Raw genomic sequence first — 26776 nt, forward strand, 5'->3', positions numbered from 1 at the left:
GTGACAATCCTTATATCAGATCAATTATATTTTAAGCCAAAGACTATAATAAGAGATGAGGAAGGATACTATATCATCCTCAAAGGGTCTGTCCAACAAGAAGATCTAGCAATTTTAAATATCTCTGCCCCTAACATGGGAGCAGCCAATTTTATAAACCAATTAATAACAAAATCAAAGAAACACATAAACAATAATACAATAATAGTAGGGGACTTAACACCCCCATCACTGAAATGGACAGATCATCCAAGCAAAAGATCAACAAGGAAACAAAGGCCTTAAATGACACACTGGACCAGATATACATCACAAATATCTTCAGAACATTCCATCCCAAAACAAGAGAATACACATTCTTCTCTAGTGTACATGGAACATGGAACATTCTCCAGAAGAGATCACATCCTGGGTCACAAATCAGGTCTCAACCAGTACCAAAAGATTGGGATCATTTCCTGCATATTTTCAGACCACAATGCTCTGAAGCTAGAACTCAATCACAAGAGGAAAGTTTGAAAGAACTCAAATACATGGAGGCTAAAGAGCATCCTACTAAAAAATGAATGGGTCAACCAGGAAATTAAAGAAGAATTTTAAAAATTCATGGGAACATTGGAAGGGGAGGTGAACCATGAGAGACTATGGACTCTGAAAAATGATCTGAGAATTTTGAAGGGGTGGGGGGTGGGAGGTTGGGGGCACCAGGTGGTGGGTATTGTAGAGGGCACGAATTGCATGGAGCACTGGGTGTGGTGCAAAAATAATGAATACTGTTATGCTGAAAAAAAATTAAAAAAAAAATTAAAAAAAAAAATTAAAAAAAAAATTCATGGGAACAAATGATAATGAAAACACAACGGTTCAAAATCCATGGGACATAGCAAAGGCAGTCCTGAGAGGAAAGTATGTAGTAATACAAGCCTTTCTTAAGAAACAAGAAAGGTCTCAAATACACAACCTAACCCTACACTTAAAGGAGCTGGAGAAAGAATAGCAAAGAAAGCCTAAACCCAGCAGAAGAGAAATAATAAAGATTAGAGCAGAAATCAATGAAATAGAAACCAAAAAAAAAAAAAAAAAAAAAAAAAGTAGAACAAATCAACGAAACTAGGAGTTGGTTCTTTGAAAGAATTAATAAGATTGATAAACACATGGCCAGACTTATCAAAAAGAAAAGAGAAAGAACCCAAATAAATAAAATCATGAATGAAAGAGGAGAGATCACAACCAACAACAAAGAAATACAAACGATTATAAGAACATATTATGAGCAACTATATGCCAGCAAATTTGACAATCTGGAAGAAATGGATGCATTCCTAGAGACATATAAACTATTCACATGTATCAAGAACTTGAAAATACACATCCTCCTGGCCATAGCTTCTAGAACATAATGCTATTCATAGAAAATTCTTTATGCATGAAGATGATCATCACAGGATTATTAACCGTAATAAAAAACCAGAATACAATCCAAAAGTTCAACAAGACAATGATTTATTAAAATTATTATACACCCATATATTAGTATACAATAGATTTTTAAATAAAACAAAAGGTTTATAAACCCTTGAAAAATACTTAATTTAAAATGTTAAGAAATAATCCGAATTATACAACTGAGTGAACGGTTGAATTTTAGATCACAACTCTGCTTTAAAAATGTACAGATACAAGAAATTTCACCAATTCCCAGTGATGGTCTCTGAGTGAATAACTCACTGACATTTTATTTTTTCCACGTTTTTTCCATGTTTTCTTTAATAAGCTTCAAGAAATAAATTAAGTGCTTTAAGTGCAATAACTCAGAATGGCCCTGTTTAGGTATGGTGTTAGATATTCATAGATCCACAGACAGCCAGACAGATCAATGACCAACATGAGCCAACACAAAATTCAGAAGAATGTGAGTCAACTAAAAAGCTAAGGGAGGCACAGTATATAAAACAAGAAAGTCAGATTCCCAGAACTTATGAGTAATAAGAAGATAAATGCAGAGAAAAATTGCTATTAGAAATGTATCCAAGGGGCACCTGGGTGGCTCAGTGAGTTAAAGCCTCTGCCTTTGGCCCACGTCATGATCCCAGGGTCCTGGGATCGAGCCCCACATCGGGCTCTCTGCTCAACGGGGAGCCTGCTTCCTCCTCTCTCCCTCTCTGTCTGCCTCTCTGCCTACCTGTGATCTCTGTCAAATTAAAAAAAAAAAAAAGAAGAAGAAGAAAAGAAAAGAAAAAAACCTTTAAAGAAATGCATCCAATTTCTCAAATAATCTGCAAGACGGATGAATTCAGAATGTCTCTGTTAATAAAGTTGAATTTGACCAAGGGCTAAAGTAATTAGTTCAACAAGCTTGACTGAGAACCTATTGTATGCCAGGTACTTGTCCATGTGTCTGGGACACAAAGAGAAATATGTCATGGTCCCTGTCTTCAAGATGCTTAGCAGAGTATGGTTCAGAGCTACAAATTTTATTATATTTGGATTTAATTAATGTAGTTACCTTCTCCAAAACTGCCTAAAGATAAGAAATTTTTATATATTTCAGTTGGACTAGTGGGAAGGAAGGAAGACTAAATTCCAAAGACCTGACTGATGAAAAAGATTAAAATTTGGAGTTGGAAATCAAGTTAAGAGTTCAATAATTCATGTTGAGATTCCACAGCTGCTAACATCAGAGGAGGCTGGAGGAAGAAGTCAGCTTAGCAGAAATGAGTCAGTTGGCAGAGACGATTTGTGGAGTGCCCACAGCAGCCTCAAGCAGTGTAAAAATACTTGTGAAATGCTGTCCAAAAAAATAGACCATGGACCTCTTCCACAAGAAGCCTCCACACTGATTAGGGAAATAAAACACACAAAAGCAAAAGGCAAAGAAAATTTTTATAAATTTCATTTGTCGATATGTCCAAATGGAAAAATGGAGCATAGAAGTAAGGAGCGCACCACACAGAACAGGGACCATAATCTAGGTGTGAATCACGGAACAGTGTATTTGAAGCTGCCTTCTGAAGGTCACGCGGGACAGTGACAGAGAAAAGAAAAAGGAATGGCGCACCAAATGGAAGGGGAACAAAAGAGTGACAAGTGGAATAAGGCCTGGAGGTCAAGTTTGGCTTGGCTCTAACCCAGTAATTTCTATCTCCAATTGCACCTGGAAACCTTTTAGACACACCCATACCCAGAGTTCTAACATCACTGATCCAGGCAAGGCCCAGGCATTAGTATTTTAAGAAAATGCCCATGTGGTTCTGGTGTTCAGCCAGTGTCAATTATCTCTGAGTAAAGGGACCCTATAACTCAATAAGGAAAGATGATGTACTTGAAATGGGAACAGATATTTGCAACTTAGTTAAAAGACGGCGTTAAATTCCATCATCAGTTTGGCTCATTAGACTAGGAACTTCTTGGAAGCAGAGATCATCTCTTTATCCATTTTTGCATAACACAATATGAAACTAAAATTTCTGAATGAACGTTGAATACAAGAATAAATCATTACTGTAGGCCCTTCAGCTAATAAATAAGACGATGATAATGTTTAAGGGAGATTGTGTCAATACTGTAACAGAAGGAAGGAGAGAGACAGCAGCTAACATCACTGAGCGCTCCCTAGGTGCCAGCCGCTTCATATGCGTGTGTCATTTCATAGGCGAAACCAGTTTATTAAGTGGACACGATTATCCCAAATTAGGGAATGGAAGCCCAAGGTGAGTCAGTGTTGATGAGTAGCAAACCTGGAATCTGGCTTTGCACAAATGACAGCAGCTCTTGGTGGATGCCTACCTGTGTAGGAGCAGTATACAAATAGTCTATGGAAGATAAACCAACACACTCCCATTCCTGAACAGAACTTCAGCTCTGGACTTATTCTAACGATGCAGGAATGGCATGTGATTTAATTAAGGTATTTACCTAACTACAAGATTAGACCTCTTAACAGTAACCAGACAGGTGGGTCAACATCTGGTGTTTCTGGAAAATAATTTCTATTGCTTTGTCTCTTCCCACATAAGATTTTATTAGAAATGTAATAGAAAAGAAAACATGCCCTGGTGCGCTTTGTTTTGAAACAGGAAATATAATTGCTTTAGTAATTTAGGGGAAATTGTTCACCAGGCATTGTTTCTCTGTTCACATTTAAGGAGAATTTTTCCTTTCATTCTTTCAGAGCTTGTCTGAAAAGAAGTACCTCCACTCCACTTGGTGCTATGTAGGATCTACAACAGAATGTCAGGAGAAGTTGGGGTACCTGGGTGGCTCAGTGGGTTAAAGCCTCTGCCTTCAGCTCAGGTCATGATCCCAGGGTCCTGGGATCGAGCCCAGCATCAGGCTCTCTGCTCAGCAGGAAGCCTGCTTCCTCCTCTCTCTTTGCCTGCCTCTCTGCCTACTTGTGATCTCTGTCAAATAAATAAATAAAATCTTTAAAAACAGAATGTCAGGAGAAGTAAGAAATTAATGAATAGAAGAGGGCTTCTCATACCCGTGTGTTAAAAACTATGACAAAGGGGCACCCGGGTGGCTCCGTCAGTTAAACTGCTGCTTTCAGCTTAGGTCATGATCTCAGGGTCCTTGAATTGAGCCCTGCATCAGGCTCCTTGTTCCACAGAGAATCTGCTTCTCCTTCTCCCTCTGCCCCTCCTCCCGGCTTGTGAGCACTCTCTTTCTAATAAATAAAATCTTTTTAAAAATCTATTTAAAAAATAGATTTTTAAAATCTATTTAAAAAAAATAAAATCTTTTTAAAATGATTGACATTAAAAGGTTGCTTTGGATGACTTTATACTGGGAACTGCAAGAGAACTAGCCACTCAAAACAATAAACTTGTTTAAAATGTAAAATTGAGGACACTTTAGGTAGCATCTCTCTACTCAAGGATAAGTAGAGGTCCTCAACTACCAAAAGAAAAATTAAGCTTTCTCAAGAAGGAAAATGGAAAACCAACCTATCGGCATTCATCAATACAAATATAAACTTAAACACATTAATTGCTTTCTGATTTTTTGAGAAGCTCTGTGTTTGGGCATAACCAAAGCTGATTTACCTGAACAACAATTTGCAATATATTGCCAACTGGAAACACAGCTGAATTTTTCTTCTGTCCTTAAATCACCTCAACTTTGTAACCTCAAAAATCATAACCTTTATCTATTTCCCTTTCCACCTCCTTTTTTTTATTAATGCACTTATCATTTGAAAACCCTATATTCCCTGTTAGAATTTCAGGCTTGAGCTCAGCAACTATACTCTCTAAAATATTCATTCATTTATTAATGAAGTTTGCTCATATTTTTAAATATCAAGCTTTTAATGTCCCTCTTTCTGGTCTATTCCTCCTTCCCCCATCCCTGTACAACTCTATCATAAACAATATCATTTATTTTTAATTGGCATCAAAGCTTCAATGTTCTAATTGGGAGCTTTCACTTGGCTTGGACTGTGCACTGGGGATACTCGACAAAGCTCTTACAACAGTCTCTGAATTGCTCTAGAAGTAAGAAAATAGCATTATCTAGAAATTTCTGTGAGCTATCTTGGGACTAGGTTCCTGCCCTCTCACAAGGAAGCTTACTCTCTGGATCTCCTGAATTACCTGGAAGGATACTTTTCAAAGGTGGAAGGGTCTTTCTAACTTATCAGATGTAAGACTGGAGCTTGTCCATCAGCCAGACTACTCTGAAAAAGCTGGAGGCCTTCCTTGGGCAGGGCTGCCTGGAGGAGACACAGAAATCTTCCTTCTTGAGGACACAGCCTGTCAGCTTTTACAGTAGCTACAAATTCCATTTCTTCCATACTCACTCACTACATTTCTCATCACTGTACACTCTGTGACTTGCTCTGCACCTCAAAGTGAAAGAAAAAGGGAAGTGAAGGATGATAAAATAGTCAAAGATTACATAATCAAGGGCAGAACTCAAGCCATAAAACAAGTTGCTGCCGTAAAACCGCCAGACCCCAGCTGGATAAAAACACTATCAAGAGAGCTGAAGTCTTCTGACTAAGTCTGGTCCATTGAAAGGAAATTATTTTTGGAAGGGAGGCCAGGCCGGAAAGCATCTCACGTGTGGGTTGCAGGGGTCACACATCCTTCATCCCCGAAGAGGCAGAGCAGAGCTCCTGTCATCAGCAGCCCGTAAAAGGCAAAGTTCTTTGCCTGGCACAGAGGCAGATCTGCCTTTCCCAATCAGCTGTGCACATGTTGATGTTCTTCCTTGCCCTCTTTTCCTTCCTTAAATTACTACTTTGCAGAGATGGCGTCTTTAGTCATCTGCCCTTCCCTGCAATTCGATACTTTGCAATGAATGCTTGTTGAATTAAAAAAATTCTAAATGGAAGTTGTGCCATTAATACAGGTCTTTTAATTACAAATGCACCATTTGAGATCTATATCTCAAATACACACCCTTTCCTTCGTATTCTAAAACAAACCAAAAAGGCGGGGGGAGGCAAATGGGCATTTAGTAATTATGCAACACATAAAAATTACTTTAGCTTAGATACATACAAATATTAACACCTTTCATATTTCAAAACCCTGGTTATAGTTTCTTTTTTTTTTTTAAGATTTTATTTATTTGACAGAGAGAGATCACAAGTGGGCAGAGAGGCAAGCAGAGAGAGAGAGAGAGGAAGCAGGCTCCCCACAGAGCAGAGAGCCCGATGTGGGACTCGATCCCAGGACCCTGAGATCATGACCTGAGCCGAAGGCAGAGGCTTAACCGCTGAGCCACCCAGGTGCCCCTCTGGTTATAGTTTCTATTCCAGCACTAAAAGACAGCAAAACGCTTTCCTTTCACTGTTTAACCAAACCAGACTGAGAAAAAACTGAACATAGTTCCTCTAGCATCTCCAGTCAATAATCTTCACGGCTAATCAATTTTCTCTAAATTTATTTCCCTACTCTCAAAACAGAAGGCAAGGAAGTTAGAAGAATTTTTCAGATAAAAACAACAGCCCTGAAGTTCTCTGTTCATCAAGGTTAGGTACAAGAAGGGAAAAACATTTCTACATACAAACTTCTGTCCCCACTTCCCTTTGTGTGCGAAAGAATTCTCTAAACACAGCAGCAGTAAGAACAACAATCTGGAATCCTGACTTTATTCATTGCTTTGCCCACACTATTTCCAACTAACTTCCACTTCAGCCTGATGGGATCAGTATTGTTGTTGTCCCCACTTTACAGATAGACAAACTAAGGGCTAGGGAATAAAGTAACTGGCTTAAAGTTTCTTTGGGTAACATTTTTCTTTCTTATAGAAAAAGAGGAAAGGGTGACTTGTCCAAGCTCTTACACCAGAAGAACAGAAGAAAGAGGACTGAAGTCTTTAAAATTCTGAGGGAAATGAGGCTGAAAAAATAAATTTACATGGGAGCATGGGTGATGAAATCAGCTTTTCTTTCTCTTATGCAAGTTGGAAAGTATTGGCTCCTTTTCTCAAATGGAACAGAAACAAATTCCCCATATGATCACAAAGGGATTCCAAGTTTTCACTGACAAGCTGTGTGGCTTTGGGCAAGATCCTCAACTTTCTTAAGGCCTTGGGTTCCTTACCTCTGAAATGGAAATGAGAAAAAGACTTGTCTCTTGTGGTACTTGTAAGGGTTAAATGAGATGAGCTATGAAAAGCCCCGAGTATACAGTAGACACTCAAGCAAGAAACTTACACTAAGTTCTCACCGGAAAACATAGAGACCCGGGGTTCAGAAACTAAATTCAGAAGTCTGTAGCCTTAGAATAAATATCTCCGCATTGAGAAGCTACTGGTTTCTGTCAGTATCAGAAGAGGATCGTATCTGGAACCCACTTTTCCCGACCCCTACTCTGTCCTCAGGAACATAGGCCTCCACCTGGGTGTTAGGACAGGTCACTGGATCCCAAGGAGGCCTCCCTTTCACTCCATTCACAGTTACAAGGAAATCTGTGAACCACAATTTATTATACAAATCAAGGTGCATCAAAAATTCAGTGTCAAAATAGCTCTGTATTCCAAGGGTTGGGATCTAGACCTTCCTCCTTAAAACTTCCTCACCCCAACCCTTGCTAAGCCTCAGCTTATAACCACAAAGCAATATGCAAATATGCTAAAGCCTTCTGCCCTTATCAACTTTATAAGGTAAGTATGAACAGGAAGACACATGGAGAATGATTCGATTTATGTGACTGCAAATCCCTTTATTGCTGAGGAAAGCCTATATTATCAGTTATATAAATTTTCTAAGCCAACAATAAAATCAAACCAAAAGGTTCCACAAAGCCACTATCAATAAGGTCCACTCTTACAAACTATTATATATAACTAATTATCTAATGATTCCTATCTTCAGGCCCTGGTTCTAACATTTCCTCTAAATAATAAAGTTTAGTTCTTTACTAGAGTTCTTTCTCAGTGATCAAATTTAATGTCTTTGGGACACATGGATTAAAATAATTACTGTAAACATTTCTAGGTCTTTGATTCCTGTTGCACAGAGATGTTACAAGAACCCAAACATGAACTTTTTTGGGATACATCAGCATAAATAATAATATCAACAACCAGGAACACCATGAAACCTCTCATTTGATTTATACAGTATCTACCATCAACTCCACAAGGAAGGAAGTTAGGAATGTCCTTTATGAGACAACCATACATAGGGGAAAAAAGAGTAATAGGAAAAAAGCCTAACACTTTAAAATTTTTAAGTGGTTGTTTCTTTGTTTGTTTTACAATTTTTTTTATTTTTTATTAACATATAATGTATTATTAGCCCCAGGGGTACAGGTCTGTGAATCACCAGGTTTACACACTTCACAGCACTCACCATAGCACACACCCTCCCCAATGTCCATAACCCCCCCCCCCCTCCCAACCCCCTGCCCCCCAGCAACCCTCAGTTTGTTTGTAAGATTAAGAGTCTCTTATGGTTTGTCTCCCTCCGATCCCATCTTGTTTCATCTATTCTTTTCCTACCCTCCGAACCCCCACATTGCCTCTCCATTAAATGGTTGTTTTGTGCTGTGAAATGCAGGTAGTTGCTCCCCTCCTTCTGCTGTTATATTCTCTGTATTTTATTTTATTTTATTTTTTTTAAAGATTTTATTTATTTATTTGACAGAGAGAGAGATCACAAGTAGGCAGAGAGGCAGGCAGAGAGAGAGAGGAAGGAGGCTCCCCACTGAGCAGAGAGACTGATGCGGGGCTCGATCCCAGGACCCTGGGATCATGACCTGAGCTGAAGGCAGAGGCTTTAACCCACTGAGCCACCCAGGTGTCCCTATTCTCTGTATTTTAAATACAATTTTAAATAGTTTTAAAAATAGAGAAAAATCCATATTGCATGCATTCAAGATCTAAGATACCATCAATTTTCTATTTGCCTTTTTTGGGTCAGCTTTCGTCATGTATAATTTACATACAAAAAAAATACCACTTTTAAGCATAGAATTCAATGAGCTTTGACCAATACATTTAGTTGTGTGACCACCACCAACGTCATGACAACACTTCCACTGCTTCAGGCTGTTTTCTCCCACGCTTTTGTATAGAGTCTCTTCACCCTAGTGCCTGGTCCTGGGCAACTACTGATCTGCTTTCTATCCATATGGTGACAGGGTTTTTGCCTTTTCCAGAATTTTATATAATTGACATGATACAATATGAAGCTTTCTGCACTGGACTTTTTTTCACTTTGAGATTCAACCATGATGCTGTATGTATCCACAGTTTATTCATTTTTATTGCTGAATAAAATAATTCATTATACAGGTATGCCACAATTGATTTATCTAGTCACAGTTCATAGACATTTGGGTTGTTTCCCACTGGAGGCTACTACAAACATTTGCTTACACGTCTTCGTGAGGATGTGTTTTCCTTTCTCTTTGTTTAATACCCAGAAGTGTAATTGCTGGGACATACACTAGGCGTGTTTTTAGTAACAAGCTGTTTTCCAAAATAGTTGTATGATTTTCATTCCTTCCAGCAATGCAGGAAGGTTCCTGCTGTGCCACGCACTTACCAGCAACTGGTTTTCTTCGGTCTTTTCAATTTAGCGATTCTGATAGATATGTCGTGGTATAATGTTGTGGTTTTAATTAGCATTTGCTTATAACTGATCATGAGTGTAAAATGCCACTGACATTTAATGATAACTAAGAAAGAAAAAAACACTCTCTGTTAAATACTGACACAATGCATTTTTATTACTTCTAAATTTTACTTTGTAGCCTCCTTTATTTTTTTTTTAGAGATTTTATTTGTTTGACAAAGAGATCACGAGTAGGCAGAGAGGCAGGCAGAAAGGCAGGCAGAGAGAGAGAGAGGGAAGCAGGCTCCCTGCTGAGCAGAGACCCTGATGAGGGGCTTGATCCCAGGACCCTGAGATCATGACCTGAGCCAAAGGCAGAGGCTTTAAACCACTGAGCCACCCAGGCGCCCCCAGCATCCAACTCTTGATTTTGGCTCAGGTCATGATCTCAGGGTTGAGGTCAAGACCCATGTCAGGTTCTGCACTGGGTGTGGAGCCTGCTTAAGATTTTCTCTCTCCCTCTCCCTCTGCCTCTCTCCCTCTAAAAAAAAAAAGAAAAAGAAAAGAAAAAAGGCAGAAGATATGAGCAGACATTCTTCAAAGAAGACATCCAGATGGCAACAGACATAAAAACATGATCAACATCACTCATCATCAGGGAAATGCAAATCAAAGCTACAATGAAATATCACCTCACACCTATCAAAATTGCTAAAATCAAAAACACAAGAAACAAGTGTTGGCAAGGATGTAGAGAAAAAGGAAACTTCATGCATTGTTGGTGGGAATGCAAACTAGTTGAGCCACTGTGGAAAACAGTATAGAGGCTCCTCAAAAAATTAATTTTTTATGACCCAGTAATTGCACTATTGGGTATTTACCCAAAGAATACAAAAACATTAATTTGAAGTAATATATGCACCCTTAATGTTTATTGAAGCACTACTTACGAGAGCCAAACTATGGAAGCAATCCTAGTGTCCACTGATACTTGAATGGATAAAGAAGGTGTGATGTGATATAGATAGATAGATAGGAACATTATTCAACCATAAAAAAAATGAAATCTTGCCATTTGCAAAAGCATGAATAGAGCTAGAGAGTATAAATGCTAAGCAAAATAGGTCAGTCAGAGAAAGACAAATACCATATGATTTTATCATTTGTGGAATTTAAGAAACAGAGAGAAACCAAGAAACAGACTCTTATCTACTGAGAACAAAGAGATGGTTACCAGAGGGAGGTGAGTGGGGGATGGGGGAAATAGGTGAAGGGGATTAAGAGCACATTTGTCATGGTGAGCACTGTGTGATGTATAGAATTGTTGAATCTCTGTACCTGAGACTTATATAATGCTGTATATTAACTATATCAGAATTTAAAACAAAACAAAACTTAATAGGAGTGCCTGGGTGGCTCAGTCTGTTAGGCATCTGACTTCATCTCAGTCATGATCTCAGAGTCCTAGGAGGGGGCCCTGCATTGGGCTCTGCACTCATTGGGGAGTCTGCTTGTCCCTCTGCTCCTCCCTCTGCTTGTGGCTCTCTCTTTCAGGTAATAAATAAAATCTTGAAAAAAAATTTTAAATAAAAAATTAATAAAAAACTAATAAAGAAAAAATATGCTCAATGGTTTGTAAGTTAGTTTTCTCTCCCCAAGTAGACTACAGGTCTCTCTCCCTTTACCTTCAATTCCTCTCATATTGTTTACAGCATTGATTTTTACATTTTGTGTAATGAATCATTACAGTCATGATATCACTTCAGAGGGTCATGACCAGCACTTTTTAAACAAAACAGAATAAAAAACATAAAAGTGCAATACGTAGTAAAGGTAAGAACCATTTCATACTTTGGGGTTTTTTCAATTATATTAATTTATGTGTATACTGTGATATCAAATATATTTCTTATAGTATGCTATAATCAAAAACATTTGGAAAATATTACCATAAGAGCATAAGAAACATTCAGGATATTGATTAATTGATTTTTTTGTAGACTGAAGCCAATTTTAAACTTTTTTAAGAGGTCCCAAACTGCAATTTAATTTCCTAAAAGTTATTACCAGGTTGGTATAGTCTTACCTTCTTTCAATGAGGACAATATTAGAAAAAACCTTGCAATCTGTTTATCTATATGATTACAATATCACAACATATTTCTGTTGTGATAAATCTAACATATTTATTTTTCCAAAGGGGAAGGGTCTCGATTCCCGACTTGCAAATGAGAAAGTCAGAGTTTGATCATCTGGACTGGATCCAGACTTTTGAATCCTGAAGAGGCAATCATTTAGCACCCTGTCACACTGAGATTCTTTAAACAAATATTCGACGTTTATTTGAAGGAAAGCACTCTCTTCAGTTCTTCCATCAGCAAGTCTAGCCCCAAATCCGCAAACTCAAACCAATGACACAAACCCCAATCCATCCAACCTTCCTTGAAAGCAATTTCAGGACTATCTGCGTTTCCCAAACACACAAAGATGAGGGGAACTCAGCGTCTCACGCTCATGACTGACCACAATACTTCTTCCAACAAAGTCAGTAGTCTTTCAGGGTAGAGTTCTGCTAATTTTTTCTTTCCTGTTACCTTCCGTTACGTTTTCAGTAATGCCCAGCTCCCAGGCGAACTGGATTCCTCTGGGGCTGCCGGGCTAACCCACTTCTCACTCCCCTTAATCTAGCTCTGTCTGTAATAGGAAAATCTCTGCCCTGGAGCCAAGAGGTCCGAGTGCCTAACCCAGTCCCATCACACAACATATAGCCTTTGGCATTTTATTTAAACTCACTGAGCTTCGTTTTCTTCTTTGTGGACAAAATGAGCTCTCTGCCTTTACGAGATCTAATGCTGTATTCACCATGGTTTCCTATCTTTGATGAGGAGTCTTCATATCTGCTCCAAAGAACAGGGTTGTGAAAGATGGGAGGATGGACTTCACAACCACGCCCCTGTTTTAGCCGCAAAAATTCTACTATAATCAGTTTTCTTTGCTAAATCTAAGTAAGGTTTTATTTGAATATATGACCCCCTGGACAAAATTAATACAAATATTATAGGAAATTTACTCATTTCAAGCCCCAATGTACAAGACGTTATTGCTCTAGGTACTAGAGTTTTCCTTGTGAACAAGACAGAGAAGACCCCTGCCCTGGTGCATATTTGAATGACCATTTATGTTAATTTGTAAACTTGAAAACACTACACAATTGTATGTATGTTTGTTTACATAAGTGAATACAATTCTGTTAAAAAACAGTAATTCCTTATTTAATTGTTAAAATATTTGTCATACCTAGTATTGTTCTGGCCCATATGAATATTTTTGAAAAAAAAAAAATCTCTAAAGTCAACTAGGAAAGAAAAACATTTCATAAAGAGAACTGAATTTCTGTAAAATGTATCTCACTAAAATGATGTTAACAAAGATATTACAGCATTTCCTTTCAGATAAAGAAGTACAGATAATATATAAGATTAACATCATGAGAACAGAGGCTAAAATAAGTAAGAACATAACAGTATTGTTTTGACTCAATAACAGCCATCTCTTTCTCAACATTGTAAACTCGTTGAGGGTAAGAGATGTGTATCTATTTCTCCCATAGCACCTACAATAGGACTTTATTACATATTAGCTTGAGGAGTGAAATGTACCAAGCACTCAACTCTGGGAAATTACACTCCACTGCCACCACCATTGTTAGTTGAGTAAATACAGGACCCTGGTTTACCCAGAGCTGTTAAGCCTGTTGTGGGGTAAGAGTGCCATGTTTGGCAAGATAAATCATATACCAGCCCTAATCGTAAGTCTCATCCTGTTTTTCAGTTGCTTTTAAGGTAAGGAACTCTAGAACATTCTGGCTCAGGTTCTGATTTGATTTGATTTGATTCTATAAGCAAGCAGGATAATGGTAGGGGCACCTGGGTCACTCAGTCAGTTGAGTGTCCAACTCTTGATTTTAGTTCAGGTCATGATCTCAGGGTTTTGAGATCATGCCCCCTGTCAGGCTCTAAGCTAAGCCTGGAGCCTGCTTAAGATTCTCCCCACCCCCTCTTCCTCTGTCCCTCACCACTCAAATGCTCGTTCTACAAAAACAAACAAACAAAAAACAAAAACAAAAACAAAAAACCAATAATAAGAGTAAGTATAGACCTTGAGAACTGCACTTTCATTATAGTATGGAGAAGTACAGTCCCTTAGTGGGGAAGTTTGTCTTTGGGATACTGAGCTAAACCACAACGTATCTTGCTCTATGAAGACAAGGCCCGGCTGAAAGGCAAAAAGTCTCATGTTTCCAGCACAAATAAAGATATGATTTGAAAAGAACCTTTCACCTCAATCCTGGTGATCCAACTGTTTCTGTTGGTTGAATATGCTTTTCTCCCCGATACATCCAGAGATTTAGGAGGATAATTGGATCACATCTGTTAATCTCTTTGAGTTCTATAAAAACAGATGCCAGATACATTCCTGGCATTGTTAGAACAACGTTACAAAGGCCAGACCGAAAGGGAATTTTTCACGAGTCATAACTTCAGGGAAATTATCCCAACCTAGATTTCAGCTTTCATCAAACATGCATCATAATGATAATAGTAATAATAGCACAAGAGCATCTATCTGCCTCTTGCCGCTGGCTTTCACACAACAACCCTGCAAAAGTGAACAGGGAGGTAACAACATGGAGAAGACAGTGGACCACCTTTACATCAGGGAAATGCTTACGTGAGTGGCCAAGCTTTGAACTAGAGAAGAGTCTTGAAGAGAAATAAAACAAAAGCAGTCTGCATCATTTGTATTGATATAAATAAAGTTCAGATCAGGGGCACCAAGCGAAGGCCTTCTGATCTCTAATCCCCTCTGTCCTGGGCCTGGCAGGGATGTGGGCAGCTCTGTGGTAGCCCCAACAATATACCAAGACACCCTATGGAGAAGGTCCTAGAAAAGGAAGCAGCATCCTACCTTCTTCCCAAGGTGAAGCTAACTCTGCCCCGTCCTAGAGGTTCAAATTAGATAAACGAGTTCTGGAGGCATCAGTCTGACCCGAGGGGAAGTTTGAAGCTAGGTGCCACACCAAGTATTCTTGAGGACAAGAATTTACAAATCTATGTCAAATTGACAGGTTTATGTCACCCTGGACATGTATAAGACAGGACATATAACCCAAATTTAATCTGGTAACAAATTAACTTACCTCCCCTTTTTCCTTCTTTCCTTGTTACTTCTTGTCTACCCCACTTTCTTACCCACAAGTGAAAATCAGTTAACCTCTCTAGATTTTACTCTCTTCACTGGCAAGACTGGCAGGGCAGTGGAAGTGGGGTAGGGACAACCCCAGAGTGTTAGAGAAACCCCATATTCTTTCATGAGGCAAAGGCATAGCTATTATCTCCCTTCCCCAATCATGCTGAAAAGTAAGAGGACCGAATGAAAAGGAACCGGAGGCACAGACTCAAAGGCAAGCCAATTCTGTTGCTACAACAAAGGATGGTTAGAGTGTAATCAGAGGCCAATACAAGGTCCCATAAAGCACCTCATTCACCACAATACTTACTTCAGTGCTTCCTACTTTTTCCACCCTCTGTCCTTCAACTTGGGCTTGAGTGCAATGTGACTTGCACCCTCATTGGCCCCATCTGCCCTGCCTATGGAAGGGGCACAGAATTGGAGGCTGGGAGCCTGGGATCTAACACATTCCAAAGAAGAGCCAGTGGTGTGGCCTTGACACAGAAATTAAACATCCTAGACTGTTCTCTTCTTCACCATGCAGTACAAGGATTTGGGCTCCGTGAAATTGAAGATTCCCTTCCTACTTAAATAACTGCCATTTCCTAACACTCCTTACTCTTCCCTCCGTGTCCCTTTCTGACTTCTTACCAGGTCGTGCTTGCCACTCCAAGTGCCTAGTATTTAACATCTGGCAGAGGCAGAATAACCAGAGATTAAAAGTACAGCTTGGCACCAGAGACAGCCAGAATTCAAGGTCCAATCCTGCTACGCACATGCTGTATAACTTTGGGTAAGTTATCATGACTTCCTTGTAAAATGTCATTAATAACATTATCTACCTCATAGGGCTGTTGTGAGGATTCAATGAGATACTGCATGTAAAACAGTTGACAAAGAGACTTATTGTGGTGATCATTTCACAGTGTGTATAAATGTCGGATCCTTATGTTGTGCACCTGAAACTAACATAAGTTATATGTCAAGGTCATATATATGTAATCATATATATACACATACATATGTTTTATGGAGTCAACGTGACTTGCACCCTTGGCACCCTTAACATACATTCATTGAATGAATATATGTTAAGCATACGTATGTATGTGTATATATATACTTGACTATATTCATCCAATTATTCAAGCACCTACTATGTGAGAAGCCCAGTGCTAGACCCTGGGAGCCCAACGATAAGCAAAACAGGTAAGGTTCCTGCCTCTATGGTGGTTATCATCTAGTGGGGGAGCGAGCTCTTGAACAAATCATTGCAAAAGTACAAGAGTGATGCATGTCATGAAAGAGCCGTCTAGAGAAAGGACACTGAGGACTGTAATAGGGAAGTTAATTTGGGTAGTGGCATGGCAAAAGAAAAAAAAAAAAAGGCTTCCTTACAGAAACTCTGAGTCTGAGTTAAATGGGGTCAGGGAAAGAGCAGGAACAAGATCCCAAGCAAGGCTGAGAAGGGCTTATGGGAAAACTGGAGAGCTAGAAGGAGTGGCCATGACTGGAGACCCTGAGTGCAGGAGGGGCTCCAGAAGCACACAAGGGCTCCTGCCTAGACAGGGTAGGCACGACATAGCAGCTGCTGGCATGATTCGTCTCCCCACAGATGTATCCCAAATCGAACCTGTCTTTCTGCCAAAGGCAGCTCTTCCCTCCTGCCTTCCCCATTTCTTGTCCTGGCGTTATTTTGCTGACTCTCACAGTTTGAAGTCCTCTCTGGCACTCTTCTCCCTTTCCGTTCATTTATTCCACAACTTTTCAGGACCGACTGTGCTTGAGATGCATAATCTAGCGCTTCAGCTTTTGAGACATTCCACCTGGGATCCTATGTGTAGTCTGTGTGTTCCGGAAGAAGGCCTGAGGGTCACACCTCTTCTGACCCCCAACAGCGGACTCACACTCAGTAACGGGTATTTTTCTCACTACTTAGAGACCCCTTCGTTTCATAGGTCATTAACCCCAAGGTAGACAGAAGCCTGAAATAAAGTGAATGCGTAGGAGAGACCCTCTTGTTGAGTAACTCTGTATTACTTACAGAAGTGATTCTGCTCTTTGGGTGGGAAAATTGCAATAGGCAGTGAATGACCCACAAGTGAGGGTTAGAATTAACATCCCCACCCCCATCCCAACCATAAGTCAAAAAAAAAAAAAAAATCCAAGTAGCTTTTGTACTGCATTAAATACATGTTTGAAATGAGAGGGTCATGGACTTAGACCATTTCCTAAATATTTACTTGGGCCTCAGGATGCACGGCTAGGTCCTTGAATGTATTCCATGACCCCCACATAATAAAGGCTCCCAGGCTATAACCTTATACACAAGCATCTGAGAGGCCTTTCCAGGATACCCTTCATGTCCAAAACAAGACATACGTAAGATTTGGGCCAAAGTAAGCACTCATATCTAACATGTTATCAGCAGCTACTAAGTAAGATAAGATTTGCCCTATTGATAATCTCTGCTTACTGAACTTGTGGTAACTACTTTAAGGCATATATTTTCCTCCTCCCTGAAGCTCCTGTTCTTTCTCAAAGAAAAGTAAAAACTAAGGCTATTTCTGCACCTGCTTTGCTATTATGGCATCTTTGTACCTGCAGATAAATCCTTCTTTGTGCATTGTGTTGGTGGTTTCTCTCTCTTTCTCTCTCTCTCTTTCCGCCCCTCCCTCCCTCTTAATTGTTGGAAACTTAAAATGAAAATGAATCAGCAACAGTGAATGCTGCACTTAAGGAAATGTATGATCTGGTTTATAATTTATGCACTGACTCCCAAAGGAACTTAAGTATTTAACTCCTAATTTATGAAGAAAGTATGAGTAACAGCATCTCTCCATTTGATTCAACTTGTTCATTTTATCCACATCTCACGTCTAGATTTAGTTCTCACTCAACATTCCTTTCAGCAACAGCTGAATCCCTAGATGTGGAGCTGAAATACAGTATTTCTGTTTATCCAAAATGCCTTATTTCTAGTTTCAAGACAAACCATAGCAGAGTATCTTTGATATTCTCAGAAAATAGCAGTGTTCTACCTGATGATAAACAGCAATGGACAAAGGACTGATTTCTTAGGGAGCTAAGGGAGAGGAAAAGAAAGGGACAGGAAGGCAATCACATAAGAGAAGCATTTTGTAATCTGACGAATTAGGCATCAACTAAATACTTTCAAAATGTTCTAGGGATCATTTTATTCATGTCTTTCTCATCAGCACACCTAATCTAAACTTCTCTCTTTGGCTTTGCAGACTTGGCACTAGCCTTCCTATCTACTCGTATCTTCCACTTGTCCCCCAATGCAAAATGCCTGTCCCTCGCACCCTTTGTAGCTGTGACTTGAACATCTAGGAGGTGTGCACATATGGGGAAGAACACTAGAGTAGGAGGTGGTAAGACTGGATTTTTATTCCTCTCTTGCTAATAACCTGGGTGACCTTAGCTACATCACTCCACCTCCCTGAGTATCAGTTTCCTCATTTTTAAGATGAGAGGGTTAGCTTGATACAATCTGATTATATCACTTCTTAGGGCATTCTCTAAACCTACCTTATTAGCCTAAATATTCTTTTTTTTTAATTTTTTATTTCTTTTCAGCGTAACAGTATTCATTGTTTTTGCACCACACCCAGTGCTCCATGCAATCCGTGCCCTCTCTAATACCCACCACCTGGTTCCACCAACCTCCCACCCCCTGCCCCTTCAAAACCCTCAGATTGTTTTGCAGAGTCCATAGTCTCTCATGGTTCACCTCCCCTTCCAATTTCCCTCAACTCCCTTCTCCTCTCCATCTCCCCTTGTCCTCCATGCTATTTGTTATGCTCCACAAATCAGTGAAACCATATGATAATTGACTCTCTCTGATTGACTTATTTCACTCAGCATAATCTCTTCCAGTCCCATCCATGTTGCTACAAAAGTTGGGTATTCATCCTTTCTGATGGAGGCATAATACTCCATAGTGTATATGGACCACATCTTCCTTATCCATTTGTCCGTTGAAGGGCATCTTGGTTCTTTCCACAGTTTGGCGACCGTGGCCATTGCTGCTATAAACATTGGGGTACAGATGGCCCTTCTTTTCACTACATCTGTATCTTTGGGATAAATACCCAGTAGTGCAATTGCAGGGTCATAGGGAAGCTCTATTTTTAATTTCTTGAATATTCTTTTAATTCCAAAGTACTTATCACTTGATACAATATATATTTTACTCTATTTTTCTAAAATCCCTCCATTAGAATGCAAGCTGTGTGCAAGAATTTCTTCCCATTTTGTTCATTGCTGTATTTCCAACATTTAAAGAAGTCCAAAGCATCGTAGCCACTAAATAAATACTTGCTGGATGAATTAATGTATTAAAGAATCATACATATTATTCTTCCTTAAAGATGCTCTGCAGGTCATATCTGCCCCCTCAGACTCTGCTGACAACTCCAAACCCAAATCTTTCCTTTCTGTGAACTTTAATACAAATACAGTTAGTTTTCATACAGTTTAGTTTTTAAGAATTATCTGAAGAGCTCAGATATATCAGCACCAACTTGTTTTGTTAAAAGTATACATTTGTCGGGGTGCCTGGGTGCTCAGTCGGTTAAGGGTCTGCCTTTGGCTCAGGTCATGATCCCCAGGTCCTGGGACTGAGCCCCACATTGGGCTCTCTGCTCACTGGGAAGTCTGCTTCTTCCTCTGGCTCTGCCCTCACCCCTCCCACGCTGCTCATGCTCTCTCTCAAATAACTAAATCTTTTTTATTTTTTTAAGTATACATTTCTCAAAACCAAGGGCTATCACTTAGACCTCATCTGTCACATATTTGCTAGGTATTTGACTAATTGGATTTAGGAAACATTTTTGCTTTGTGTTCAGCAACTAACTCAGGTTTCAGTCATCTGCACCTCTTATCTGCTAATCTCTGCCTAGGACTTATATGGGTGATGAAACCACCCAAGAAACCACCCACACCTTGCCAAGTCTCTGCAAGCAGCAAAGGAAAAAAACAGTCAAACATTTCCTTTGCCAATTACTGTCAGTGAAAGCATACAGTATCTACTGGTATGAGTATGGCGGGGGGGGTATGTGCAGGGAGTTTTTTTGGGAGAATCAGAATAAAATGGGTGGAAGGAGCTTTTAAATAGGAGAAAGGAGTGGAGAACTTGCCTTCACACAGCATTTTAGAAATAAAGAAGCATCCTAGACATTGTCTCTTCTCTTACCCTGTGTTTGTCTGAGAAAAGGGAGGATCACAAAATGAAGCAACTTGTTTAAATGCACACGGATTAGTAGTGAAAGTACAGTGCAATCCTACTCCTCCAACTCTTGTCTGGTAAATTGAATTTTCTCATTAAAGTTGTACAAGACACCCATTTGATTTGTAGTGGTGATCAAAAAGCTTTCTAAAATGTAGCGGCAAGGACATAAAATATATTGAGACATATTACTTCTAAGTATGGCCTAGTTAAAGTAATTAATCTGTCTTTGATATTTTAGGGACATATTACTGAGCATCAATTATAACAACAGCATATTAAAGATGTAAAGATCAGGAGATAAAACTGAATTGTGCTAGGTCTTGACAATTGATTTGAGGATACTTGGTTTGTTGGGGTTTTTTTTTAAGATCTTATTTATTTATCTGAGAGAGAGAGAGAACACACAAGTGGGGGGAGGGGCAGAAGGCAAGGGAGAAGCCGACTTTCCTCTGAGCATGGAGCCCAAAGAAGGGCTCCATCCCAGGATCACAACCTGAGCCCAAGGCAGATGCTTAACCGACTGAGCTACCCAGGCACCCCTGGGAATATCTGGTTTTTATAATAAACTATTTTCTTTAGATTTGCTTCTTTCTCCTAAAAGTCAAATACTTAAAAAATAAGAAGAATAATATTAACTAATTTAATTTGAAGTCTGAATCAGTTCATTTCCTGTTCTCATAATCACAGGTTTTTTTCAAATATAGGAATTGACAGTATTATTGCAGAAACTCTGACTTTGCTTTTATGAAGAGGTATAGTGAGCTAGTGAAATAGATTTTTATTGACTATACTTCTACTTGAATCATCATAAACCACTGAATTTGGATGGAAATTTGAAGAACACCTTGCCCTATCCCCTCACGCATGAGGGAAGTGAGGTCCAAAGAACTTAAGAGACAAGCCCAAAGCCATAAAGTCGGGTAGGACCTCTAATAACATCTCAATGGTTAACTTCAGGACTGTAACCAAAGGTATCCTAGGTGTTAGAGGAGGTAACCTCCCATAGACAACACATATCTCCCAGTTCCTATGAACCAAGACCCATGCCCACAACTTCCCTGTGATTCCACTGGGATTCTACTTGTAAGCACTCACTTTCCAGTTGCTGGGCATTGACCTGTGGGCCCTCAAAGGCTGCCAAGTGAGTGCTCTTGGTGTCCAATGTCCTGTGTCCTTGATCCTTCCTGCTAAGTAACTCACCACCCTGAAGCCACACCGGCAGAGTTCTGAGGAAAGGTCATTCCATGCTCTAATCAATTTCTGGACTGATTCCTTTGTAGGTAACTATGATCAATCCCATCTGGACTTCACTTCAATCAGCTCATGTCTTGACCATTCACTCGGGGCACAGCACTCATGGGAAAAGATCCAAGGGGGCCACTGCTGCTGAAGGCTTGCGCCATTGTTGCTCCGCTGATAAACAGTCTGAAATTTGGTCTGGGCAGTATGTCTTAATTTCACAGGTTAAAACTTACTTTGCCAGCGAAATGATTTTGCTTTGTTTGTTTAGTTGAATAACATCACAAGTGTAGGAGACCGAAGAAAGTAGCTGGGTTGGGAGTCAGGGGTCTACACCTATTTCGATGAACTGATAAAGATATCCTAAAAAGCAAACACTTGGAGCACTTATGATGCACTGACCAACTCATTAAATCCTGAGGAAAAACCCTTAGAGGAAGGTATTAATATCATCCCATTTTATAAGGGAAACTCAGGCACAGATACAGAGAACTGGCCCATAGTCACACAGTGAGTTAATGGCAAGGCTAGGATGACGACCACAGCAGTTCACATTTTTACCACTATGCATACCTACCACAGGTAATTTGAAAAAAGAAACTGAAACAACATTTTAGGGATGCACGGGTGGCTCAGTCAGTTAAGCGGCTGCCTTCAGCTTGGGTCATGATCTCAGGGCTCTGGAATCCAGTCCTATATGGGGCTCCCTGCTCAGAGGAGAGCCTGCTTCTCCCTCTGCCTGTGCTCTCTCTCTCTCTCTCTCTCTCGTGTGTGCGCTCTCTCTCTGATAAGCAAATAATCTGTAAGGCATTTTAACCATTTTCTAAGCATTTCAAATTAAAGTATTTGGGGGTCTGAGAATTATTTGAGCAACTAACCCAAGAGCTAAAACCTCACCCATGCAATCATCTGACATTTGTTCTCATAGTTTACATTTCCACAGTTTTACAAAATAATCAAATGTATGAGAAATCTTCTATACTACTTGGCCTTAATAAATATTTTACTAGCTACCAACTATGTGCCGGGGTCTAGAGCAATAACCATGAATTAGTCTTGGCCCTTCCCAAGATGCTCACTGCCTTATTGGTGGGGACAATATTTGAACATGGCAAAACAAACAAACAAACAACAACAACAACACAGGCAACGTCTGGTATATGTCAAATTGAGAGGCTGGCAGTAAGTCTAAAAAGAATTCTTCTAGAAATAACTTGAGCATTGAGCATTCTAAACACTAAGGAAGTAAAACCTCTTGAAATAACTCAAAATTAGAAAATTGTGAGATGTGTTATATTTTCTATTATAATTGTGCTATTACGTTTCAAATCTTGGAATATCAAATATTTTACTAAATACATACTCTGATTAAAACACCTTGATTATGCTTTTAAAAGGATTTTAAATTGGATACCAGGTAAATATTTCCTTTGTTACTGAATAAAAGCTTCAGTGCGTTTAATGTTTACGCTTTCTTGCCATGTCTGCTTTTCTTTAAAATATAATAAGGTAGCATACATCCCTTGACTCTAATAGTAGCGAGATTTCAACATAAACCACACAAACAACAGAACTGCCACCTTCCTCTATAAATGTACAATTTCTTGGTTATTCTTCATGCATTAAATGTGTAGCATATCTTTGCTTAAGTTTCAGTTCGGTATTGTTTTAATTTCATTTTGCACAATGGTCTAGTGATCATCTCTTATTCTTCAGTAAACTGTGGTTACTTTGAGTCTGAATATTTTTTTAAGATTATTTATTTATTTATTTATTTGACACAGAGAGAGAGAGATCACAAGTAGGCAGAGAGGCAGGCAGAGAGAGAGGGGAAGCAGGCTCCCCGCCGAGCAGACAGCCCAATGTGGAGCTCGATCCCAGGACCCTGAGATCAATGACCTGAGCCGAAGGCAGAGGCTTAACCCACTGAGCCACCCAGGCGCCCCGAGTCTGCATATTTATAGTCATTTTCATTCCCAACTCATTCTCACTAAAATCCATAAAAATAAAAAATAAATAAATAAAACATATACATATATATATATATATACACACACAAAATACATAAAAATAAATAGAAAAATAAAAAGAATAAAAAACCGTGGATGGAAAACATATCCATTGTTACAGACTGAATTGTATGTTCCCCCCATTCACGTGTTAAAATCTAAACCTCAGAGTGTGACTGTATTTGGAGATAAGGCCTTCAGAGAGATAATCAAGCTGAAAGGAGGCCTCTGAGGTATGTCTCATCTAATCTGCTTGGTTTTTTTTTATAAAAGGAAATTAGGACATACCAGGATGTGTGCACACAGAGGAAAGACCATGTGTGGACACAGTGAGAAGGAGGCCATCTGCAAGCCAGGAAGAGGGCCCTCAACCAGGAACTGAACCTGCCAGCATCTTTATCTTAAGCTTCCAGCCTCAGAAGTGGGAGAAAATAATTTCTGCTGTTTAAGCCCCCCCAAGTCTGTGGTGTTTTGTAGGGCAACTTAGCAGACTGACACACCCACGGAAGGGCTTTACTTTCCTCCCATCAAGCCAGTTCCTTAGAATGGTGCTTCAAGAATTCTGGTGTGTCCCTATTACCTCAAGTCTGCCTTCTCCTCCATGTCAAATTCCCTCTCCTGTTCTTCATTCAGCCGTGCCTAATTTTAAAATATAAACTATAGCTCTGGTGAGAGGATCATTTCTGAGGCACATGCAGACATGCTGACAAGTTGTTTTATTTTTAGCAAGGACGATACAGTAGTCAGAGTCTCTCTCCAAAATTAAATGCATTTGAGAGCTACTAGTTTTTGTCCTGATCGTTCTTACAAATGCAATTTACCTCAATTATGTTTTTGTTTTTTAAAGATTTTATCTATTTATTTGACGGAGAAAGAAAGAGCAAAAGCAGGGAGAGGGGTAAGCAGAGGGAGAAGCAGGCTTCCACATGGGGCTCGATCCCAGAACCCTGGGATCATGACCTGAGCCAAAGGCCGCCCCTTAACTGACTGTGCCACCCAGACATCCCAACATCCATTATGTTTTTAAAAATCAAACAATATGAGTGTATATAAAGTTAAAAATGGAAGCTACCCCTATTTGCTGACTAGCCACCAAATCCTTCTCCAAAGAAATACTCGCCGTTGATTATTTGGTATGTAAAACTCTTGCTTTAAATGAAGAGACCTATATTTTTTTAAGATTTATTTATTTGAGAGAAAGAGTGGGGTGGAGGCGGGGCACGAGGGGCAGAAGGAGGGAGAATCCCAAGCAGAATCCACACTGAGCAGGGAGCCTGACTCAGGGCTCAATACCACGACCCTGAGATCACGACCCAAGCTGAAAGCAAGAGTCAGATATCTAACTGCTGCACCACCCACGCGCCCCAGTGGAACCTTTTTATTTTTTATTTTTATTTTTTTTAAAGATTTTATTTATTTATTCGACAGAGAGAGAGATCACAAGTAGGCAGAGACCAGGCAGAGTGAGAGAGGGGGAAGCAGCTCCCCGCCAAGCAAAGAGCCTGATGCAGGGCTTGATCCCAGGACCCCGAGATCATGACCTGAGCCGAAGGCAGAGGCTTAACCCACTGAGCCACCCAGGTGCCCCTGGAACAACCTTTTTAAAAACACGTTTGCAATACTCTACAGCCTACTCTATAGACTTCTCTGGGAAAGGTCTCATTCCCTGCCAGAAAAGATACCTCCTTCATTTCTAGAGACACAACCCAGTCATGGCTTCATAACCCGGGTACCTACCACCCAGAGAAGAATGACAACCTTTACAGAAAGCCTTCCATAAAGTCCTAATAAAAGAATCCTGGAATTGCTTAAACATGAGATTAGTAACTGTTAAGATTTATTTGTTCCTAACACAACATGTCAACCCTTGTCGTTGAAAATTAAACGATAATATACTTCCCCCTCTGCTCCACAAAGCAATAACCTGTTTCCCTGGTGGATGATCAGAGGCCAAAGGGTGGGTAATTTATCACAAAAGAGAAATTGGAGGATCGCCAAGAGTAACAAAGGGGCAGTGATATCCTTGCTCCTACTGCACTGCACCAGTTTAATTAAAACAGAGCTAATAAACTTCCCCAACGATTCCCAACCATACATTACCAAGTTCAGTCTTCTTAAAGCCAAGATGGCCAGCTAGATCCCAGGAAATATGTAGGAAGTCATAGATACACCACGTCAATCACCTTTTTCATGTTCAAGAGCTATGTAATTTGGAATCAAAAGACTGCTATGTTACAATCTTGTCTGTTTCTTTCATGATCTCTGACAATATTTTATGCGGTTATGTAAATTAACGTAGTACCAGGAACTAAAAGAAATCAAGACAGGTCTCAGGAAGAAGAAAAGTTCTGTATCTTTTTAAAAAGAAATATATTTTTTAAAAGATCCATTTATTTATTTAAAAGAGAACAAGTTTGTGTGCATGTGTGTAAGCGGGGGAGGGGCAGAGGGAGAAGGAGGAAGCAGACTCCCCATTGAGTGTGGAGCCCAACATGGGGCTCAATCCCACGACCCTGAGATCATGACCTGAGCTGAAATCAAAAGTTGGACACCTAATCAAATGAGCCACCCAGGCTCTCCTAAAAAGAAAGAATTTATAGGTTATTTTTCATGAGAATTATCTGTGTGTGCATGTGTGTGTGTTTGAAGCCTCCGCATTCATTCTCATAATTGGGTGATAGCTCAGCCTATTTAACACTTGCTGGAAATGACACTGAGGAAATAGAAAGTAATATTAATAAACAGATGGGGAGTTAATGCAAATTTCATAGCTGCTAAACTGTGTTTGCAGGTTCAAGCTTATATATTTGGAAAGGGTGACTATGGCTTTATACATAAAGTGAAACACAGAATTCAAATTCAATGCCTAGATAATATAAATGTATGTGTAATGGTACAAACAGAGAAGAGACTAATTGCATGGCTCACGTGGGACACACATGCACATGTCTGTTAATTCAGACCGAAATAATCACTTTGGGTCATGGACTCCCCAAACTGAAAACATCTTAAAGGTATTCTATTTCAGTC

At 39.6% G+C, this 26776-nt stretch overlaps 1 long non-coding RNA gene across 1 annotated transcript in view; it reads right to left on the minus strand.

Moving 5' to 3' along the window:
* The window catches only part of LOC125099938 (uncharacterized), a 99793-nt gene extending 73840 nt beyond the window's left edge, over positions 1 to 25953 (minus strand). Inside the window, exon 1 of the long non-coding RNA XR_007127403.1 lies at positions 25847 to 25953. This is a non-coding gene — a long non-coding RNA (uncharacterized LOC125099938). The remainder of the gene's footprint in view (positions 1 to 25846) is intronic.
* Between the last annotated feature and the right edge of the window lie 823 nt (positions 25954 to 26776).

This window comes from Lutra lutra, chromosome 5, assembly GCF_902655055.1.
Source record: "Lutra lutra chromosome 5, mLutLut1.2, whole genome shotgun sequence".
Lineage (NCBI taxonomy): Eukaryota > Metazoa > Chordata > Mammalia > Carnivora > Mustelidae > Lutra > Lutra lutra.